This window comes from Globicephala melas, chromosome 20 (assembly GCF_963455315.2).
Source record: "Globicephala melas chromosome 20, mGloMel1.2, whole genome shotgun sequence".
Taxonomy (NCBI): domain Eukaryota; kingdom Metazoa; phylum Chordata; class Mammalia; order Artiodactyla; family Delphinidae; genus Globicephala; species Globicephala melas.
The window spans coordinates 19,878,475-19,899,406 of NC_083333.1; the positions used below are offsets into that span (position 1 = coordinate 19,878,475).

The 20,932-nt window shown below is 54.4% G+C and overlaps 1 long non-coding RNA gene across 1 annotated transcript; it reads right to left on the reverse strand.

Annotated features, from left to right (window-relative positions):
- Window positions 1-435: 435 nt before the first annotated feature.
- On the reverse strand, window positions 436-4,537 carry LOC132594274 (uncharacterized). Its single transcript, XR_009560459.1, has 3 exons — window positions 3,926-4,537; window positions 2,437-2,487; window positions 436-1,077 (listed from the first exon to the last, which is right to left on the reverse strand). It is a non-coding gene; the product is annotated as an uncharacterized lncRNA (long non-coding RNA).
- Window positions 4,538-20,932: the final 16,395 nt, after the last annotated feature.

Here is a 20,932-nt window from a genome sequence, read left to right on the forward strand (position 1 = left end):
AAATGTGAGAATGTTGTCCAGCAGGCAGACAGAGTTCAGGTGAGCAGTGAGCAGACTGGCACATCGTTCAACATGCTGTGATGAGCAGTTCCTGGGTGTCCAGGTGCTGGGACGCGGCGGGAAACACAACAAAGTCCCTGCGCTCCTGGAGCTCGGATGCCAGGCCAAAGCCACAGTCTACTTGGCTCCCACGATTAAAATCTATATGATTTTTTTTTTTTTTTTTTTTGCAGTACGCGGGCCTCTCACTGTTGTGGCCTCTCCCGTTGCGGAGCACAGGCTCCGGACGCACAGGTTCAACGGCCATGGCTCACGGGCCCAGCCGCTCCGCGGCATGTGGGATCTTCCCGGACCAGGGCACGAACCCGTGTCCTCTGCATCGGCAGGCGGACTCTCAACCACCGCGCCACCAGGGAAGCCCTATATGATGTATTTTTAACTTTGAAGTATCACATACATCCAGAAAGGTGCATGAGACATGCAGTGTACAGCCTGGCCGATGTACCTAAAGCAGACACACCCATGCACCCAGCACCTCGACTGAGAGACAGGGCTCGAGCGGCACCTCGGAAGCCACTCTGTCGCGATCTCCCCGGGAGTGAGCACTCCTGACTTCTGACGCCATCATAGATTCGTTTCATCTGCTTTTGAACTTTCAATAAGTGAAATCCTAAAGCAGGTACTTTTCCCCTGGCTTCTTTGTTCAGCATTATGTTTGTGAGATGAACCCATATGGGGCGAGTAGGTGTAATTGTCATTGATGTAAAGTGAACTGTTATGTGAATACCCCTCTATTTGTCCATCCACGGTGGCTGAGCAGTTAGGAAGTTCCGGGTCTGGGGCTGTTACGGGACTCGGTGTCCAGCTGCCCTCTGCGAGCACGGGCGCGGGGACACAGCTGCGCCTGTGCTCGGCTCAGCAGGTGCTGCCAGGTAGCTTCCCAGTGGCTTCTTCCGGCTTCCACTCACATCAGCAGCTCTGCATCCACGCCAGCATGTAACACTGCCTGTGCTTTTCACGTTAGCCACCTTGGAGGTGTGTCTCTGTATTGTCTTCCACAACTTTTTACAAGACTGGCTGGGGATAGGTAACAGGAGAAAGGTGTCATGGCAGGGTGTGATGTCCAAAAATGGCGGTCACCGTCTCCCCTGGGACCCCCTGAAAAATGCTGGGCAATCACTGTGCTAGCTATTGTCTGGTTCTTGGCTCAGTGAGAATATGGTGCCTGTTTTACTGTTAAGTGGGAGATTTGCTGTAGGTTTTCGGTAAAAACTGCGAGTTAAGGAAATGTCCATCTATTTTAAGTGACTAAGTTCTTAGTGATTTTCCTAATAAACTTCTTTCATTGATAAGTGTAACTTCAGTTTAATAGACAAAATCTTTTGACTAGAAGTTACCCAGATTCCATCGCTGGTGACTGGATCAAGAAAGACCAGTTTGCCCACATAACCGAATTCTCCCTGAGGCTGGAATTCTCAAATTCTTGCTGAATTTGAGGAGCAGCTGGAAAGCCCAGCAGGGAAACCCTGCTGGGGGTATCGCCTCTGCTCACTCCTTGTGTAAAATCCTATCATGTGTAACTCATGTAACTCAGCAGCATCTTCATTTGTAAATAATGGAGCTGGACCAGGGTTCTGGCCATAAGATCCTTGGCTGTGAGTCTCTGAGGCTATGAAGGGGACAATAAACTGGAAGGTAATACGTATTCAAACCCCAACTAGTTATTCGGTGGTGGGATCGTGGGTGCTGTTTATTTTGAAAAGTTCTTGTGTGATTATATGGCCTTTTCCATAAAGGAGAGAGTGTGCCACGGGCCGTACGCTTTCACCACAAAAGGTACACATAACACTCTGTTCTGCTGGAGAAGAAAGAACCAGGAGAACTGGATTTAACAGTCCGTCTGGAGGGTGAGTGAGCGGTGAATACCCACGGCTGACCTTCTGAGGCCCAGCTGTGGGCCCCGTTTTTCCCTGTTTGGGGGGCTTAAGCAAACTGTCCTTTGACAGGAGAACAGGAGCCCCGTGAACTGGGCTGTTGCAGAGCTGTACCAAACTGATTGGGGAAGTCAGTTTCTGTCTGATTTACCGAAGTCTTTTTGACCCTGGTGCAGCCACCAGCGACCAGCCGTCAGCAAATGGCAGTCTGCTGCGCGGCATATGCAGGATCAGTTCCCTGACCAGGGATCGAACCCGCGCCCCCGGCAGTGGAGGCTCGGAGCCCTAACCACTGGACCACCAGGGAAATCCCCCTGTCTGCGTTTCTTATGAGCCACGGCACACGGGATAGACTATGGGGCAGCAGAAAGTTATTCTGAAAACTTGGTCAAGAAACATTTGTTCCAATCCTCTAGCTGCCTGTCACTGCAAGGTCTTGGCCAAATGCTCACAGATTCTGAAGCTGGACAGACCGGGTTCAAATCCCAGGGGCACCACTTACCAGCTGTGTGACCTGGGTACATACATGACCTCTATTTCTTCCTGAGTAAACCTGGAATAATAAACAAACATATCTAGCTCAGAGGGCTTGTATAGGTTAACTGAATTAATCCATGAAAAGAGCACAGTAAATGTTCAATAAGTTTAGCAGTGGTGATGGTGATGATGATTATGATGGTGATGATGGAGGTGGGGGTGTTATCACAATCGTGACAATGAAAACGATGATGGTGATGGTGATGATGGTGATGATGGTGGTGACAGTGATGATGGTGATGGTGGTGATGTTGGTGGTGATGGTGATGACGGTGATGATGGTGATGATGATGATGGTGATGATGGTGATGGTGGTGATGATGGTGATGATGGTGGTGATGGTGGTGATGGTGATGATGGTGATGGTGAGGATGATGGTGATGATGATGGTGGTGATGGTGATGGTGAGGATGATGGTGATGATGACGGTGATGACGGTGGTGATGTTGGTGATGGTGATGATCATGATGATGATGGTGATGGTTGTGATGACTGTTTTGCGTTGGTCTCAGACTATTAATAGTGATGCTATTGGCTGGGAATGCCAGGGGTGCTCACCTTGTCCTGTACTACTTGTGGCGAGCCCCCAGAAACATTTCCCCTTTTGGAAACAGTGTTGTGGCTGGACCAGCCCCTGTGGTTCTTTTTATGATGGCAAGATACACCTCAGCAGTAACGATCAGGGAACTTTGAAAAAGCAGGTTTATTACTCACAAGTCCTGGAGGGTACCCAGCGAGGTCAGAGAGAGAGAGAGAGAGAGGGCACAGACCTGGGGTTCTACTGTTATTGGGGTCGAGGGTGGGGTACCTAGGGTTTTGCAGCTTTACTCTTTGTTGACAAATTGAAAACATAAGAGCGAGAATTAGGGTGTTGGGAAGGAAAAGTGGGGTCATTCAAGCAGCCAGTTATCTGGGTCACCTAGGGCTTTCGAAAAGGAGAATTTCGTGGGTGGGGCGGCCTGACCCTTTATCTGCTTGTGTAGCTGGTAACTGTGTCACACAGCTGGCAATATGTTTATTCGAGACGGGCGTCTCTGAAATGAAAGCCTCAGCAATCAAAAGCTCATCGTCAGGCACTCACTTTACAGCGAGGGTGGTGATCAGTACGAACACCTTTTGGCCTATTTTTACATCAGTCTCTGAGGCCCGTTCCAGGTCTTATGTGAAATCTTTTATCATCCAGAGAATCAACCCAAAGATATCAGCTGCAGGACCACATGTCAGCAGGGCCCTGGGGTCCCCTCTTGCAGCCTGAGTTTAGCTCTTGTAGCTCACGTAGGCTGCAGAGCAAGCAGCCCAGGCCTGCTCTCTACGATTGCTTGCAGCCCTGCAGATGTTGAACTGGGCTGTGATATCTCAGTCGGGCATAACCACCAGTACTTCAGGGCTAGAGACGTACAGAACAGTGACCCACGGGCCCCTGCCTCTCTCCGAAGAGTGGGTCTCCTCCATACCTTCGTGGACAAAGCACCGCCTCCCTGGGCACCTGGTGCATTAGCAGGTCGACTCCCAGAAGGCCCAGATGCTGTCTGCTCCAGAGTCAGCGCTCTTGACAAGCCTGCGATCACGCAGCGGACCTTGCAGCGTCCTCCCTCTTCTCCAGCGAGGCCTGTCTTCTAGAGCCATCCGGGTGATGACACTGGCCTGTGGCTCTACGCTCTGGTACTCTCGGGGATGCTGCAAAGCTGGGGGTGGCTTTATTACTCTGTCTGTGGCTGAAGCCGAGAGTCAGAGGCCTGAGCAGCAGTGGCCGCAGCCCCGTGATGGCCCTCACTGCCCCTCAGTCCTCTTTTTCCACTTCCGGCCACGTTGGAACCCGCTCTGGCTTCCAGTGCCCGGCCTTGCTCCCCCCGAGAGCCGGCCCTGTGGAAAGGGGACGCACAGCCGGGGACTCTAGGCGGGGAGAGCTGTCCCGGCTGAGTCGGGGCACGGCTGCCCGTAGAGACCCTCCAGTTCTCAGGAGCAGAGTCCTTCCCAGCCCTTCAGACATCCTCACTCCGTTAGGGAGAGATTGAGATTGTTGTTGCTGTCATTTAAAAAGTCCTTCTCGGGGCTTCCCTGGTGGCGCAGTGGTTGAGAGTCTGCCTGCCGATGCAGGCGACACAGGTTCGTGCCCCGGTCCGGGAAGATCCCACGTGCCGCGGAGCGGCCGGGCCCGTGAGCCATGGCCGCTGAGCCTGCGCGTCCGGAGCCCGTGCTCCGCAACGGGAGAGGCCACAACAGTGAGAGGCCCGCGTAACAGAAAAAAAAAAAAAAAAGTGCACAGGGGCTGAGAGGCCAGAGGACTCAGTGCGCGGCCCCGGACCAGGACCGAAGGACCCGCTTCCCCATGGGCGAGGGGAGGGGAGGGGAGGGGAGGGCCGGCGGGGCTCGAGAGGGTGGCAGGGACTCTCAGCGGTTGAGTGCGGGACACGCAGGGAGCCCTTGGTGCCGGGCCGCTTTCCGTTCACAGGGGACCCTGCAAACACCTCGCCTTCAGCCCTCCCACAATAGCCCTGGGAGGAGGCGGCCCAACAAAGGAGCTTCAGGAACTGACCTGAATCCACATGACTAATAAATAAAATGAGCCCTCGCAGCCTTCCTTCTATCTGTGGAGGAAAAACGAGGACAATTCCTCTAAAGGTTTGCTTCCTTCTGAAAAATCCTGTGAAATGAGCGTTTTTCTGTAATTGGGGCAGTCACAATGGAACAACCGGCACTGACACCATCTGCTCCCAGCTCGCGTTTGAATAAGGCCCATTCGTGTGCCCCCCACGTGGAGATTCAGGGGAAATTGGGTTTCTGTGCACCACTTGGCAGGGGAAGGCGACCAGCGCGGGCGGCCGGCCCTGGGCTCCGCAGCCTGACCCAGTTAGCGCCCCAGGGCCAGGTGCAGACCCCATGCAGGAGTTCGGGGTGCCCCACGTGCGGGAAGGAGGGTTGCCGGGGTTCCTGGAACCTGCACCTGCAAGGGACCCCCAAGGTAGAAAGGGGCTGGGCTGAAACGCCCCACCCACCGTGGGGAGGCAGCCCCAGCCGCAGCCTTTGTGCCCGGGGTTTTGGGCTGGGACAGTGACTCTACCTGTCCAGTCGCCGCTCCCCGCCCCGAGCTGCGGCTGGAGGGTTCCCCGGGCCCAGTCAACAGCACTGACTACCTTGAAAGCCCAAAGCTGTGCCCCGGTCAGGAAGCCCAATGCTACAAGGCCCTATGTGGAGGCAGGGGTGGCGGAGAAGCAGAGTCTGAGATAAAGCCGGGCAGGGCCGCCACACTTGACTAGGAAGCCCAGTGCTGAGTGAACAGCGGCCACATTCTGAATCCCTAGGCAGACGGACCTTGTACATGTATGATCTAACGTAATCTTCATGAAAGCTACATTCAGTGACAGATCTGCTACTTGCCACGCATGTTCTGGGTGCAAGCGACACGGCAGGCAGCAAGAAGATGTTCGGGAAGGCTTGGTCTTTGTGCAATTTCTGAAAGGGGAGGAGAAAGACAAGGTGTAAACGAAACATAGGGTCAGACGGTGAAAGTATCCGCTTGGATTTCCGGCTGCGCCCTCTGGGGCAGAGACTGCCTATTAGTCCCCAGGATCTATGTTCCTCCATAACAGTAGAACCCCAGGCTTCCCCTGTGTGCATGGTAACTCAGAACAGAGACTTCATTACCCCCGGCTTCTCTTTCTGCTGGTGAAGCAATTAACTGAGAGGTGGCCAATGGGATGTAAGCTGAAGTCATATATAAAAATTTTTGGAGGCATCTTTAAAGGCACAGGGCATGACCCTCCTCCCTTTCCTCCTTTTTGTGTCCTGGAATGTGGACATAATGGTTGGTGCTCCAGCAGCTATCTTGGATCGTGAGGGAAAAATAAACCATTTTGCTTAGTCTATGGTTCTTTGGGGTTTTATTTCGTGATTCATGGCTGAACTTAATCTTAACCAATTTAGTCCCTCTTACTAACTGTGTAACTTTGGGCAACTGGCTCAAAGCTTCTTTTCCTCGGCTATAAAATGGGACACATTGTCATACCTGCTTCGTAGGGCTGCATATGCCAGTGGCTTTCAAACTTGAGTGTGCATCAGAATTACCTGGAGGTTATTAAAGCCCAGAGCGCTGAGCCCCACCTGCAGAGCTTCTGATTCAGTAGAAACTCAGAAGTGTGTGTTTGTACAAATCCTCAGATGCTGCCGCTGGGCAGACACTATACCTTGTAACTGCAGCCCTGTGTAAGCGGCCCTGCCCCACGCTGTGCAGCCCCCCGGAAGGACACGAAGGAGGTCCAGACTGCACCCCCAGGTGCAGCATCCCGTGACCTTTCACCTCTGTGCCTGTCCTGGGCCCCTGGGGCCCTGACCCCCGATTTCTGGAGGAGTGAACCCGATTCAGATGCCGTGTGTAGAGGGCTGCAGTGGAGGGCCCAGGGCCCAGCCCCAGGGGGGCCTCTGGGCACGAGGCGGCCTCTGCCCACTCCACCTGCAGGGAAGTGGCCTCCACTCCCATTAGTCACAGGGCGGCTCAGGCAGCGAGCACCACCTTTCAGGACCCCCTTCTGCCACATGTGTTGTCCTACTGTCTGCAATTGCCGGTGGGGGACCAGCCCTGGCCCGGGGCTCCTGGATGGTGAGCAGGACAGGTGTGTGCTTCGGACACACGCACCTGTGCTCGGAAAGGGGCCCGTGCACATGAGTGGGGCTGAGGCTGGGCCCCCCATTCTCCACTGGCCATGGCAGAGACTGCCTCTCGTGTGAGAGGTGCCCGGGCGCCAGCTGACACCATGAACCCCTCCCCGCCAGCCGCTCCAGCGTCATGAGCGGGTGTTCACTGCTAAAGGCTGCACCAAGAGGGCGTGGGGACAATGTGTGTCCCCGACCTAGTGGCTAAGAGGGCAGGCTCTGCACCTCCTTAGCTGTGTGACCTCGGGCGAGGGGTCGAACCTCTCTGGGCCTCAGGCTCCTGCTCTGTAAAATGGGGGTTATCACAGTCTCTAGACTCTGCAACGATCCAGGTGCTTGTTGTAGGCAACATAAAATGAATTAGCTCTGCTAATTGAAGCAGAAAAGGCATTTCCGAAGAGGATATTGACAAAGGGGGCTTCCATGGAGCCCCCAGGAGGTGACTGTACTCCACAAGGCAGGGGGTTGCCAGATGCCCCCAGAGATTCTGATGAACTGATCCGGGGAGAGGCCCAGACACTGCCATCATTATTTTCAAGCTCCCCAAATGCTTCCAAGTCGAGTCCGGGTTGAAAAGTACTGCCCTGCATCTTTATGTACGAATTCTGAAAACTTTTTAAAGGGAAATGATGAAATGATCTAATAGCCCCAGAGCCTTCAGAGTTTCTGTCCGTCCAGACCCAGGGCTGGCACACCCTGCTTTAAATGAACCGAAGTACAGTGCTCGAGGCTTCGCAGACTCAACCAAAGGGCTTGTTAAAGCACGTCTGCTTTTCAGGGGACTTAAGCAGTTAAAGTATGACTCAGTTCGCTGTATCATAACTGCTTTAAATAATTTCCGAACAAGGTGGAGTCACCTTGGACGGTATGTTTGGATACAGGAGGAGCCGCCCCGCTGGTTCGGACAGTCTGGTGACCCGCCGGCCATGCAGGACCAGTGCCTGCCGTTTGGACTATTCTTGGGCTTCACGGAGCATTAAAAAGAAATAAGGAAATGAGGAGGAACGTAGCTAATTCTGGGAACAAAGCTGAGATTGCTGGGACTGGGGACTGGCAGCGTTATTGCTTCTTCTTGCATCACTGTTTTGGCCGTTCTTTCCTCCCCGGTCTGGGAAGGCACCCATGTGGCCATAGCTTCCTGTGGCTGCCATAATAAATGGCCACAAACTGGGGGCTTCCGAGGACACAGATCTGCTCCCTTTCTGAAATAAGGTGTCGCAGGGCCGCGCTCCCTCTGAAAGCTCCTGGTAGCTGTGGCCGCATCACTCGGCCTGTGTGGTTGTCGCCTCTTCTGTCTCTTCTCAGGGCACTGTCATCGGATTTAGGACCCACACGGGTAATCCACGGTGATCTCATCTCGAGATCCTTCATTTCATCTGCAAAGACCCTGTTTCCAAATAAAGTCACCTTCACGGGCTCTGGGATGGGACATATCCCGGTGGACCCACGGACACCTTTGTTCAAGGTGCATTTCTACGTTGAGCGTTCTGAATCCAAAAGTACGCTTTGACCCAGCCCTGGATTCCAGATTTGGGTGAAAACAGCAGCTTCTGAAGGGCCCTTCAGAGTTGGCCTCCGCTGAGCTGGGGCCCTGATTCTCCAATCCTACTTCTGCTTCTCCAAGGTTAAAATGCAAGGATGGGGGGCAGGGGGTCATCTAAAGTCATTTAAAATGCAGATTCCAACTAGTAGGTCTGGAGTGGGGCTGACTGTCTGCATTTCTAACGAGCTCCCAGGCAATGCTCACCCCTAGAAGCAAGCCTCTGGTGAGTGTGAGAAATGCCAGGTCCCTCCCTCGCGCAGTCTCCATCCAGAACGGTGCAGCTTCTGACACCTGAGAAACTGGTCCAGCAGCCCCCAGCCCCAGGCTCAGGAGCAAGGCCAGAACTGAGCCCCGGCCTGCTCCTCCCCAGAGGCACCTCGGGATCCTGGAGGCCAAGGGGCTCTCCCGCCACGGATAGGAGTTCCAATAGAGCCCATGACCCGTCGGGAGAAGTCTGCACTCTTCCCACCACCCCCACCCCCTCTCTCTTCTGCCCTCTGACGCGCTCGCAGTCTGGTACTGAGACCAGCCCCCGGTTCCACCTGCCCACCCGCAGGGGCAGCCCAGGTGAGGGCACACGAGGTGCCCCTCGCTCCCATCAGCCTGGGGTGCAGCAAGGTGTCTAGCACAGGGACAGCAAGTCCGCTGGGGGAAGAGGTGGCTGTATATTTGAAGGGCCTCCCAGAAAACCTTGTCATTCTGCAGCTGGGTAAGCGGAGCGCCCTCGGCCGTGTGGCCAATGCACGTTGTCCTTGCCGGCGGGTGGCACAGGGGACAGCGGTGGAGGGAACCCAGGAAGGAGGCTCCTGTGCCCGTCCACCTGCCTGGGGCCGAGGAGAAGCTGGCAGAAGGGTGAGCTGATCGCAGCTGGGTGATGCTGCCTCCAGCCCCTTGTTCAGCAAAGGGCAGCACCCCAGACAGCAGCAGGCGCGTCCCTCCTGGACTGGCCAGGCCCTGAGGCAGCTCAGAACTGTGCACTGCGTGTCCGTGAGCTTGGAGGCAGCCATGAGAGGGAAGCTTAATTAAAGGAGGCTTGCACGCCCTTGAACTTGACTCCCACTGTGTCCGGCCATCTATTCCCTCAAACTGACATGAAAGGGAAGGGCTGGGCGTCGATATTATCTGCAAACAAGTACAAATTCCTTTAGGAGAAAGTCACACTCCGTGGAGTAGACGCTTATGTGGTTCGCAGCCCCTGCGGTGACCTTCCGCACCACTCTGTTTACAGTCGGCCCCGGAAGTGCCTGGTGTCTGGCTGATGTCAACAGTGACCCTCCAGGAATGTTTGCACACCAGGCATCTTTGGATGGCTTATCCAGGCCCTTTCCTGCTCCCCAGCACCCTGCTTCCCCCAACAAGGAAGTGGCTATTTTAGGCGGGAGAAATGAGATGGCAGGATTTTCCCCAAAGGCAGCAGTGCCTGACTCAGGGCCCGGCAGCTCCCCGGACAACGGCCCTGTGTGTCCGGCCCATCCTTCGGTGACTTACAGGCAAAGGGAAGCGGGGGGAGAGGGGACGGTGATTGGTGAATAGGCAGGACTGGCCCAGTGGGTGCCAATCACGGAGAGGAGAACAAGTCCGCAGAAGGAATTACTTCTGCAAGTGATGAGCTCCCCATCAGATAAGGTGTGCTAGCAGAGATGGGATGAAGGCGTGGGGATGGAAGTGGACTCCTATTGTTTTCAAATGAGTCTCCCTGAAGCTCTGTTTTCTCTGGGAGAGTGCGTTTCCCCACCCACCGGGCCTGGGGGCTGCCCTGCTTGTGGCCAGATTCTGGAGGACACAGCTGGAGCCCTGAGCCAGCAGCCATGAGAGCCTTTGTGAGCTGGGGTTTCTGTCTTGCAGGGTCCTGGCTGGTATGCTGAGCAACTACTAAATAGTATGGCATCTCTTTCAAAGATGGGGGTTCAGCAATGGGAGAGAAGGGAGAGATAGAGCACTTTGGAGAGTTTCCCGGCAGCACTCGTGGTGGACAGGAACGTCTTGACCAGGATCGGGGACGTGCCTGCACACGGCTCTCTGCAGGCCCTGGGCTCCTCGGTGGTGGCAGGTGTTTGGGAGGGTGAGGGGGGCTCATTTGGGAAAGCAGCTCGGGCAGGTGACCACAAGCCTTGGAGAGCCAGGCAGGGGGGGTGGGGGAGCGAGGCAGGAGGTGCGGGGGTCTGAGCCATCGTCGGGGAGCCTGCTCAGGATCTACTTCCTGCCGACAGCGGGCCTTCCTCGAGTCCCAGCTCGCCTGCTAGGAGTGGCGATGCTTCAGCCGGAAGGGCCGCTGGGAGAACTCGGTCGCGCTCAGGATCTGCTGTCCCCAGCAGATTTCACAACTGTCCTGCGGTCGCCATGGTTGCCAAACTTGCCCTTGATAACACGAAGACATCCTTTCTGTCCAAACCTCGCCTTCTTCCCCATCTTGCTCAGGAGGCAAAGCCAACGGTGAACACGGTTTTTGGCTTTTTTTGGCTGCATTGGGTCTTCATTGTTGCTGCGCGCGGGCTTTCTCTAGTTGCAACGAGTGGGGGCTACTCTGCGGTGTGCGGGCTTCTCACTGCGGTGGCTTCTCTTGTTGGGGAGCACGGGCTCTAGGTGTGCAGGCTTCAGTAGTTGTGGCACGCAGGCTCAGTAGGTGTGGCTCGCGGGCTCCAGAGTACAGGCTCAGTAGTTTTGGCGCACAGGCTTAGTTGCTCCGCGGCATGTGGGATCTTCCCGGATCAGGGCTTAGAACCCGTGTCCCCTGCATTGGCAGGCAGATTCCCAACCACTGCGCCACCAGGGAAGTCCCTGAACGTGGCTTTTAAATCAGCAAACTCAGTGTGGAGACAGTAGGAGCGCCCTGTGTTCTCAGCGTGATTCCACTTGTGAATGTTCAGTTTTGTAACAATCACTAACAGAGTCACTGAGAAGTGCTTTGAAAATGATCCGAGGAAACTTTCCAAGTGACTCTGTCCCTAGAAGTCGGAGGCCATGCCTGCCTGCATCAGTTACCTACAGCTGTGTAACAAACACCCCCAGACTGCGTGCCTTGAAAGAACAATGGACTTTTATCATCTCCCACAGTGTCTATGAGTCAGCAAGTCAGGAGGCTTAGCTGGTGGTTCTGCTTGGTCTCGTGAGGTTGCCGTCAGGGTGTCGGCCAGGGCTGCCTCCTCTGGGGCTCGGCTGGCGGGCGTGGGGGTGGGGGCGCCTCCACGGTGCTCCTCACGTGGCTGTGGGCAGGGCCTGCGTGTCCAACCACCCAGCTGCCTCTCCAGAGAATGACCCAAGGAGAGCAAGGCAGAAGCCATGACGTCTTCAGGGTCCGGCCTTGGGGTCATTTCTACCATGGCTTATTGGTTCCAATGGGCAGGCTGGAGGGTTCCGTGAGCTGTCTCGGGGGCACTTAGTCCTCACTCACATGGTTTGATTCAAGAACAGTGAGGAACTTTTCCACCTTGGATTGCCAGGAAGCAGGCGGACCCTTTGGAGAGCGCCAGAGCAGCCCTGCTGAGCACAGTGGGGGAAGGGCGGGACAAAGGCTGCTCACGCACGTGCCTGCAGTGCACACACACTCTCCGCTGCCAATTCTCGAGGGTGCAGACCGTGTGCCTGCTGCAATCGCATCTGTCCCACGTGGGGCCCATGGGCTTGCCAGCCACGCCATCCTCTGGCTGCCGGGGTGAGCGTGGGACCCAGGTCTGGCCAGCTGTGGGGCCCATTCCCCTGCCCAGAGTTATTGGTCCAAGGAGAGGGCAGGTGACCGAGCAAGGCCGTGGGAATCCCTCCGTGAAGTCCGGTACGTGGAATCCGCGATCATGAGCGAGGCTTACAGTGTAGCTCGAAGCTACCAGAGAACGAAGAGGAAGGGGAGAGGAGACTCGAGCACCTGGATCCAGCTGTGACTGAAGCTGGTAAGACGCATCTCTGTTCCTTTCACCGGGCTTGCTTGCTCACTTTTGCGTATGTTCACGCGAGGTGGCATTCCATCATCACAATTAGAAGATAGTGGGTTTTGCAGCAAAAACAAGCAAATGCAGCAGATTTCACGTCTTTATTACAGCCTCTCAGGGGCCAAGGATCCCCACCGTACCCTCTGCAGCCCCCAAAGAACCCCTCCTCCGCCACCCCAGGAGAGAAGCCAACAAAAATGAAAAGGAGCGAACAGACCACAGTTTGCCTCCTGGTTTACGACCGAACGCTCCACGGCCAGCTGGTCCCACCCGGGACGGATCTCAGGTCCCAGCTGCCCTCAGAGCCTGTGTTTCCTGTTTTCACGGCCAGCTTCTGCATGGGCATTACGAGTCGACATCTAAACATGGCTTCTTAAATGAACCGAAACGCCTGAAGCTTGTTCTTTTAATAACGGCCGGTGTTGAGTGAGTCCTAACTCCACGCCGGGCGCCGGGCCAAATGCTTTACCGGCATATCTCTTTCAGTCGCCAGGCCGGGAGAGGCGGTGTCTATCATCATCCTCGTGTTCCAGGGGACAAGACCGAGGCCCCAGAGTGGGTCACTTTCCCAAAGTGGCCCCTGTGTCCCACCACCGTCACGTTTCACCCGGTTCTTTGGTCCTGAAACATCCACGCACACCCTGTTTTCTCTCTCGCTGCCCTGGTGGTCTGGCCCTGGCCCAGGGCTCGAAACCAAAACATGACGTTCTCTCCCTGCCGTTAGCTTCCCCCACCCTCGTGGGCCCAGGCGCCTGGGCTTTTTCCTGAGAAAGCCCAGGGTGGAGTTCTCGGGGAGGCGAGCGCCTGGCACCTAGCCGGGCATTTGACGGGCACCTGTGCACGTCTAATTGTGTTTTCTGTGTCAGAAGCACGGGCTGTGCTCTCCAGAAGCTCGTTAGAAGCCCGGCCAAAGGGTTGTTTGTGATTTCAGGGCCGGGGAGGAAAGTGCAGGACAAGGGTTTGGGCGCCAAACGTTCTCCTGCCGAGCAGTGAATCAAGGGACCGGGTCAGCACTTGCCCCGCCCTGTTTTTGTGTTTGTTTTCCCCAAGTCTGCTTATTTTGCTCCTCTAGACAGAAGCCAAAGAGAATACACAGCTACCAAAAATCTGTGGGGAGCAGATGTTCCTGGTCCTTCCAGAAACAGAGCAAGCCGGGCTAGTCCCTTTTCTCGGGGGATTGCACTGAAAGCAAAAAATCCCTCACCTCTCAGACCCGGTCGGCGATGCCAGCCAACAAGTCAGCAGCCCTGCGTCAGACACGTGCCGTGAGATACTTGTCCATTCCCACCAAATTCCCATCAGGGCTGCCTGGGCATTAGAAGGAATCCTAGTGCCTTGCTTGCAATGAGGGCATCATGCCAGCAGGAGGACCAAGACACTTTGGACAAGACTGAAAGACCCAGGCTTCTGCCTTGAGCCCAATTAAACGTCAGCAGGATTAATCTTCTTTTCTGATTGTGTTTTTGTGTCGTATCAAACACTCCACAGAAGGCAGCGCCAAAACCATGTGGCATTTAGTTGTGGTAAAACTTACATAAAACTTACCATCTGAACCATTTCCGAGTGAACAGTTCAGTGGAATTAAATGCATTCACATTGTGATACAACAATCACTACCATCGTAGGCAGAACTCTTTCATCTTCCCAAACTGAAACTGTCCCCATTAAACACTAACGCCCCACCCTGCCGCCCCCTCCCCCCCTTCTACTTTCTGTTCCTATGAATGTGACGACTCCAGGGACCTCACTTAAGTGGAATCAGACAGTATTTGTCCTTCTGCATTTCACTGAGCATAATGTCCTTAAGCTTCATCCATGTTGTAGCCTGTGTGAGGATTTCCCTCCCTTCCACATACATTTGTGATAAAAACTTTCAACAAAGTGGATACAGAGCGAACGTACCTCAACATAATAAAGGCCGTATGTGACAAGCCCACAGCTAACATCATATTCAATAGTGAGAAGCTGAAGGCTTCTCCTCTAAGATCAGTAACAAGACAAGGGTGTCCACTCTCTCCACTTTTATACAACATAGTGTTGGAAGTTCTACCTAGAGTAACTAGGCAAGAAAATGAAATAAAAATCATCCAACTCAGAAAGGAAGAAGTAAAACTGTCCCTCTTTGCAGATGACAAGATATAATACATAGGGGGCTTCCCTGGTGGCGCAGTGGTTGAGAGTCCGCCTGCCAATGCAGGGGACATGGGTTCGTGCCCCGGTCCGGGAGGATCCCACATGCCACGGAGCAGCTGGGCCTGAGAGCCTTGGCCGCTGAGCCTGCGGGTCCGGAGCCTGTGCTCCGCAACGGGAGAGGCCACAGCAGTGAGAGGCTCGCGTACCGCAAAAAAAAAAAAAAAAAAAAAAAAAAAAGATATAATACATAGAAAATCCTAAAGAGGTCACCAAAAAACTAGTAGAACTCATCAATGAATTCGGTAAAGTTGCAGGATTCAAAATCAACATACAAAAATCTGCTGCATTTCTGTATGCCAATAACGAACTGAGAGAAAGAGAAATGAAGAAAACAATCTCGTCAGCAGTCGCATCAAAAGAATAAAATATCTAGGAATAAATTTAACCAAGGAGGTGAGAGACCTGTACGCCGAAACTATAAGACCACCGCTTCTCAGGATGCGTTCTCTTCTCCCCTGAAAGGCCAAGAGGGAGTCCTGTGGGGCTCAGGGGAAAGCAGGTACAGACCCACATTAATAGGGGAATTCCTTTTGGAATCACTTTGCTGGTCCACTGGTCATCTTTATGGGAAGCTCTCAGCTGAGCCCAGCCCTTTTAAGCAGTTAGAGTAGAGAAGGTGGCTAGTTTTCACATGCCTTTATTTTCCTACATATATGCAGTTTTCTCTGTCTAAACTGTGAGCTCCCTGGAGGCCCCTTTTCTTACATAGCAAGTATTGGGGGGGGATTTTTTTTTTTTTTTTTTTCCCGGTACGTGGGCCTCTCACCGCTGCGGCCTCTCCCGTTGCAGAGCACAGGCTCCGGACGCGCAGGCTCAGCGGCCATGGCTCACGGGCCCAGCCGCTCCGCGGCATGTGGGATCTTCCCGGACCGGGGCACGAACCCGTGTCCCCTGCATCGGCAGGCGGACTCCCAACCACTGCGCCACCAGGAAAGCCCAAGGCGGGGGGTGGGGGGATTTTGCCTGCCTTCCCGTTACTGCTTGAGAGTCCACAGGGCCAGGAGGCAGGCTGAGGACGGACGTGCTCCCTGCAGAGGGCACCCCGAGTTCCCGTGCGCTGGGCCTCCCGGGAGCTGTGTCCGTCACCCCGCCTTGCTCTGCCGGTTCACGGGGAACGTGGAAGTCTCAGTGCAGCCCGAGGTTTACTCCGGGCGGTGGCCCCCTCTAAACCTCTGGCCCACGTGCGCGCACGCATGTCCGGGACAGCTGTGTCTGGTGGTAGAAGCAGCTTAAGCGGCTCAGGCACAGCCCTCGCCGCCTCCTCATAATTCCTGGCTTTTCACAGGCAGATAGACGCCAGCTGAGTCGGAGCCCGTGCTCGGAGGTGACGAGCGGGGGCTTGGAGAGGAAATGAGACAGTCCTCCCAGGGGGACGCTCCTGGGACAGACCCCTGGATGTGCTTTTCCATCGGTCCTTACAGCAAGCCCGGGAAATGTAGACAGTCGGCTGCTCTGTCCTCTTGGAGGCCTCGGAAGCTCCGGGCTGCACTTAGGCAGCTGACACTCCTGATCGTGTTGCCCCTTGTCACGGCAGGGCCGCATACACCCAAAGTGGGAGAGAGGAAAACAACCCATTTGGGGCCCGTTCTGTGAGAAGCCACCTGGTCGGCAAGGTGGGGTGGGAAGGAGAGAAAAGCCGGCTTGGGCCTGGTCCCCTGGGCCCAAGTGGTGTGAAAGTGCCCGTGGTGGGAAGCACTGCCAGGACCTCGAATGCCCTGCGTGTACCACCGGGTGCGAAGGGTGACTGAGGAGGAGAGGTTGTCCCTCACGGGGAATGAAGGAATGCTTCTTGGAGGAGGGGCCATTGTGGCAGGTCTGGAAGGTAGGAGGAAGTTTTCCGGGGCATTCCAGACGGAAAGAGGAGCTTAAACCAGAACAAGTGCTGGTGCCTACCTAAGAAAGAAGGACAGCGGAGGGACTGCCCTGGCGGTCCAGTGGTTAAGACTCCGCACTTCCACTGCAGGGGGCACAGGTTCCATCGCTGGTCGGGGAACTAAGATCCCGCATGCTGCACGTGCAGTGCGACCAAAACCAAAATTAAATTAAATTTTTAAAAAAAGAAAGAAAGGGCAGTGGGAGAGAAGTCGGGGGAAACAACTTCTTGGGAACACGAGGGGTGAAGAAGCACATTCATCGGGGAGAAGCGAACGGAGACCAGACGGAGCACCTTCTTACACCCACCACCTTGGCCCAAGCAAGAGATCCGACGGCACCGTGGTTCCTCGAAGATTCAGAATGACAGGGCAGCTTAGCCACCGTCGGGGGTGTGAGTCGTGCGCACAGCTCGGCGTCGTCCCGCCGGGTGGGCTGTTCACACTCCCCAGGACCCAGCAGTGCCGCCCCTCCGCCTGCAGCGTGTTCACTAGCGGAAAGAGGGGTTGCACCCAGATCCTGTTCTTCTCTCTCCAGACACATCCCAGGCGACTCCCACTGGCAGAAACTGTACTGTGGGCCCAACCATAAGTCAGTCATTTGGGGGTGAGCATTGGGGTAGAACATGCTAACGGCTTAAGCCCTGCAGGGTTCCCTCCTGAGGCCCCAGCGAACTGAGCTGGGCTGAGACGGGTGTGCCCTTCCCAGACCTCCCCGGGGCCGCGCACTCTGAGCCCCTTCCCAGGGCAGCCCCTGGCTGTGACCCACTGGGGAGGGAAGAGTGACGCCGGGCTCCCTGGCCTCCGGCAGGACAGACGGGGAGGCGTGATCCCCTGTCGCTGCGGGGCTTCCCCTAAAACCTCACCCTGGTCTCCAACCCTGCTTTCACTCCCCGGCAGGTTTCTCCCGAGGGCCTTGAATCTTTGACTCAGCATCTGTGGCTGTGGGAGTCTGACCTAAGACAGGTGCGATTTTATCAAAAGAGAAGCGAACAGAAGCTGAGCTACGAACACGACGGACCGCACTAAGCGTGGTGGAGAGAGATGGGTTTTATAAACGTGGACAAATCGCGAGACTCTCTGAGCCTCAGTTTCTTCATTTAGAACAAAAGATGCAACCAGGCAGTTTACAGTAGAAACAGCTGCAAACGGTCAGGAAACCCGGGGACACCTGCACAGCATCACGAATAATCAAAGAAATGAATGAGCTCTATGAGCTTCTCCTGCAGCACAAGAAGCCAAAGAAATGTACCTAAATAGGAACACTCAGCATTGTTTGTGAGCAACAACTTGCAAAGCACCTGATGTCCTTCAGCTGGGGGTTGGCTAACACTGATGCACTTTCCCGAGGTGGGTACCTGACAGCCACTGGGAGGAACGTGGTCCAGCTCCAGGTCCTGGCGAGGAAACTCGCCCCCAGTGGGCGACTAAGTGAAAAAAGCAAAGTGCAAGGCAGCATGTACAGTGAAATTCCATGTTGGTACAAAGCATTTCTAAACGTGACTATTATAAATTTGCAAGTGCATAGAACACAGTCTGGAAGAATGTACGGTAAGCTATGTTAACTGTACTTCCTCTTGGGAGTGCGGCTGGGAATTTTCTAGGTAGTTTTGGGTTCTTTTGTAGTATTCTATTTGAGTGTTTTGAAGAAGATGGGTCACTTTTGTCATTTTTTTAATTTAGAAATTTAAAACAGGTGTACGCTCTTGCCTATCACAGAATCTGCTATCTAGTCCTCACAAAAGCCCCACTAAGGTGGGAATTGCAGCTGTCACCCACTTTACAGATGAGAAAACTGAGATCCAGAGGTCCCTGAAGTCACAAGTTGCAGGGATGAAATCCACCCAAGTCTGGACTCTTAACCACGTTGCTTCACAAAGGAAGACAGGGGTGGGGGACATCCAACTCTGGTTTTTAGCACCAGAACCCATTCTTCCAATAAACATTGGCTGGAAGCCCGGTTCATAGAACGGGTGAGAGGGGAGTCGCTCTGCTGGAGAGGCTGAGAAGCCGCTGGCTCTCGGACTCCCACCCCTTGAGGTACCCCCAACACCCAGGGGATCCCTGGGACCTCAGTCTGAAAGTCGCTGAGCTAGGTGACTCTGAAGGCCAGGATTCCAAACTGCTTCTGTTGAAAGGGACGAAGACAGAAATGTGTTACTGGGTCATGCAAACAGGTGGAGTCATCTTGCTTTAAATAAACGCGGGTATCAGGCTGCCCTGATTTGGCCTGAATCACTGCCCCCCACAGAAAGCTTTTGTGGGGGAGACACACTGGCCTACTTTGGTTTTGATATAAAAAAAAAATCTAGACCCTCAGCAGCTGCCTGGAATAAACAGCACCCACCCCCCACTCCTCAGGAGAACAGCAGACAACTTCTGTTTTCCTCGCTGTTCGGTCTCCAGCAGTGCCCGCGCAGTGATGCTTGTCGAATGAACGAACGAAGGGACGGACAGGGGCTTGATTGGTTGACCTTCATGCAAACAGACACCTACACACAGCCCTCAGCCACATTGGCTTTGAGATTTGAGCAACAAATCAAGGTACAGAGGAGTAATGTTGTACTTTAACTCATCAAATAAAATCACCATCCATGCGTCCATACGGATATAAACTAATAATTGCACAAGTAAATGAGGAAGAAGGGACAGTTTTCCTTCCAGAGAGTTCTACTCAATAAACGTGGCAGGCATGAAGGACAGCAAAAATCACTGCTGCAGGCAAGGTCCACCGTGGACGCTAAAATTAGTGGGAGAACGTTTAAGGAGAAACAAGATTTGCACGGTAGCAAACTATTCCCCCCCATATATGTATTAAGTACAGAGGAAAAAACAATGATTTTACAGTGGAGACCTGGTGGACACCAGGATCACTAGTGATCAGAGTTAGTGCCCCAAGCAATGGGACGCAGTGTCACGTCCCTCCTGATACGAGACACTGAGGACAACACGTCACCACTTCTGTGCCATTTTTCCAATAACGCACAGCCTCAATCTGATCCTGAGAAAGCGGCAGACGAACCCAAATCGAGCAACATTTTGCAAAACACCTGACGAGGGGCTTCCCTGGTGGTGCAGTGGTTAAGAATCCGCCTGCCGGTGCAGGGGACACGGGTTCGAGCCCTGGTCCAGGAACATCCCACATGCCGCGGAGCAACTAAGCCCGTGCGCCACAACTACTGAGCCTGCGCTCTAGAGCCCACGAGCCACAACTACGGAAGCCCACGAGCCACAGCTACTGAAGCCCGTGTGCCTGGAGCCCGTGCTCCGCAACAAAGAGTAGCCCCCGCTCGCCGCCACTAGAGAAAGTCCGCGCGCAGCAACGAAGACCCAACGCAGCCAAAACTAAAAATAAATAAATTAATTAATTAAAAATAAAAACCTACCTGACGAGCGCTCTTCGAAAAGTCAAATTCACGAAACGGAAGAAAAGACTGAGGAGGTTTTCCAGGTCGGAAGAGACCAAGGAGACGTGACACCAAAGGCAACTTGAGACCGAGGCAGAGCAGACACGCACAGGGCCCGGCCAACAGGTGGCTTAAGAGATTTAAGACGAAAATGTCTCCACTCAATTCTGAGGGCCAGAGCCAAAGGCGAGGGCAGGTCTGTTTTCCTTCTGGAGGCCCCCAGGGAGGATCTGTTTCCTGCCTTTTCCAGCTTCTGGAGGCGCAGGCATTCCTTAGCTCACCACCCCTCCTCCATCCTCAGAGCCCTCTGACCTCACACCTCCTACCACTCTGACTCTCCCGCCTCCCTCTCGTAAGGGCCTTTGTGATGACATTGGGCCCACCTGGACCATCTGGGCTACTCACCCCATCCCAAGATCCTCACCTTGACCACACCTGCAAAGTCCCCTTTTCCATGTACTTTAACATATTCCCAAGTTCTGGGGATTAGGACACAGACGTCTTCGGGGGAGAGGGCGCGCGGTTCAGCCTCCTACGCTGATCAACCATGAAGGTCAGACTTTCTGCGTAAAAGATGCCTGCCCCACCTCTGGCCCCACGTGCCCTTTCCAGGAAGAAAGATAAAGAAGAAGGAAGCGGCAGCACCTCTATTAGCAAAGGAAAACCTTTCCCACAGATCCTTAGCAGGTTTCCACCTGGGTCTCACTGACCATCGGAACTGAATTTTGTCAACGCTTTTCCTGCACCAGTCGAGCGTGTGATTCTCCCTCCTTCATTCTATTAACGTGGTGTGTTACGTTATTGATTTTCATCTGCTGAACCGTCCTCGCGTTCCAGGAATACATCCCGCGTGGTCATGACGTATAATCCTTCC